This window comes from Orcinus orca, chromosome 6 (genome assembly GCF_937001465.1).
Source record: "Orcinus orca chromosome 6, mOrcOrc1.1, whole genome shotgun sequence".
Classification (NCBI taxonomy): Eukaryota; Metazoa; Chordata; class Mammalia; order Artiodactyla; family Delphinidae; genus Orcinus; species Orcinus orca.
In genome coordinates this window covers 85,822,364-85,824,786 of record NC_064564.1, presented here as the reverse complement: position 1 = coordinate 85,824,786, position 2,423 = coordinate 85,822,364, and positions in this window count along the sequence as shown.

Sequence of the window (2,423 nt, the reverse complement as noted above, 5' to 3'; positions counted from 1 at the left end):
TGGGAGTTGTCGTTTTTAGCCTAGCGGCTGTGTGTTCCGCGAAGACTTGGGCTTCGGCTGCCGTGCCCACGGTAGTACTAAGGAGCTGCGTCCCGCCAGAAGGTTGCCGCGCCTCACTGAGCCTCCGTTTCCTCGCATGTTAGCTGGGCATACAATCCCAGCCGCTCGCCGACCTCACAGGGCTGCTGCAGGTGACCAGGCGCTTTGATGGCTGTCAAGGGCTGGACACGGCGAAGGTGGGCTGAAACCAGACTCGAACCACCCCTCATCTCGCAATCTGGGGGCCTTGCCTTCCCCTGGTCTCCCTGGGCTTCCCCACAACCAGAAGAGCCCACGAGCTGACATAGTTCCCCTCACCACTAGCTGGCCATCCAGGATCATAACAGATATCCCGGCTTGGGCAGATCACGAATTAGTCTAGCCTCTGGCCACTCTCCCTCCTCTTTCTCGCCTCACAAATCCACGGGGAAACTTGAGTCTCAGAGACCTGAAGCGACTTGTCCAAGCCTTGGCCTGATAAAAGCTATCAACCACTCTTCCCTTTATTCCTGCAGTCCTAGGGGTCTCATGCTTTCGAGAGACCCTACCATGAATGAGCCTGAAACACCTCCTGCCCAAGAAACCACAGCCTTGTTGGATCCGTCCTTGGCCTCACGGTTTCCCCTCAGGACTTTTCTTTCCACAGCTTCTCCAGCACCTCCCACCCCATCCCCAGTCCATGCTTTAACCCATCCTTTATAATCTGCTACTGGAGCAACTTGTAAAATACTAAAACTAAACATGCTTTCTTCCTCAAAGGGCTTTTTCGGAAACCCAGCTGTCTTCTCTGCTCAGAAGCTGGCCTTGGCTTTCCACTCAGCAGGACTTGCAAAGTGGCTCAGATGGTCTTCAGTTGCTCCCACCACACCTTCCAGTCCCTGCACCTTGCACTCAGCTGTACCGAATACCTTTCCTCCCTCCCTGCCACTGCTCTGGTGTCTCTTCACTTTTCAATGAGCTCATGAAGCTCATTCAAAAGTGGGGCTTTTCCCCACAGAAAGGCCACCTAGCTGGTATCACTGCCCAGCCCCCTCCGGCGTCCATCCATTTGCCGAATGATTATGTGTCTCCCTTACTCCAAACCCCTCAGTGGTTTCCCATTGTAATTGGATGTAAAATCTAACCTCCCCAAGGCCTTGCATGGCCTGGTTCCTGGCTGACCCTCCGACCTCATCTATCACTCTTCCTCCAGTTTGCTGTGTTCCAGTCACACCCATCTTCTTGAAATGCTTTAAACACAACAAAAGCCTTTGCAGTTACTGTTCCCTTTTCCCTCACTTTTTACATGGCTGGCTCCTTCTTACCCTTTAAGCTTCTGCTTAAACCTTCCCTCTTCAGAGAGGGCTTTACTGACCACCCCGCGCCCCCAGGGAAGATTGGCTCATCCCAGCCCCATCTTGGCACTCTTCGTTTTCTTTATTTCAATCTTCACCTATCAGTAATCTTTTTTTTTTCTATGTCTTCCCTGCTGATTATAAGTTCCTCGAGGGGACTTACATCTATCATGTTAGTGATTGTATTCCCGGTGCCAACGCACAGTAAATATTTGTCAACAGGATAAACAAACAAGTGATTTTTCTCCCTTCTTGAGAAAAACTTACCTTCCTATCTACCAAAATCAGAACCTGACACACAATAGCTACTCAATCAATACTTTTTTTAAAAAAAAACACTACTTTATTTTTATAAATTTATTTATTTATTTATTTTTGGCTGTGTTGGGTCTTCCTTGCTGCGTGTGGGTTTTCTCTAGTTGGAGAGAGCAGGGGCTACTCTTCCTTGCGGTGCGCGGGCTTCTCATCGTGGTGGCTTCCCTTGTTGCGGAGCACGGGCTCTAGGTGCGCGGGCTTCAGTAGTTGTGGCACACAGGCTCAGTAGTTGTGGATCATGGGCTCTAGAGCGCAGGCTCAGTAGTTGTGGTGCATGGGCTTAGTTGCTCCATGGCATGTGGGATCTTCCCAGATCAGGGCTTGAACCCGTGTCCCCTGCATTGGCAGGCGGATTCTTAACCACTGCGCCACCAGGGAAGTCCCCAATCAACACTTCTTGACATACTAGTTCTAATTAATGCTGCCTCCTACAGGAAGCCTTCCCTGATCACCACTCCCCCCAACACCCCCAAATTACTTCTCTCCTCTGAGCTCTTACAGCACCTTATCTGTTCTCTTTGGTAGTCCTGAGCACACCATGCCTTAGGTAGGTCTCTATCTCTACATGTCATCTTACCTCTCGGACCAGGAGCCCTTGCAGATAAGATTCTCACCCAACTATTTACATCCATAATCCTACATCAGGCACCCTGGCATGGGTGTACCATAAATGTTTGTTTAAAGAAATAAATCCGCCAATATGTTGGTGGGTGGAAAAATGAAGGAGTGTAAATA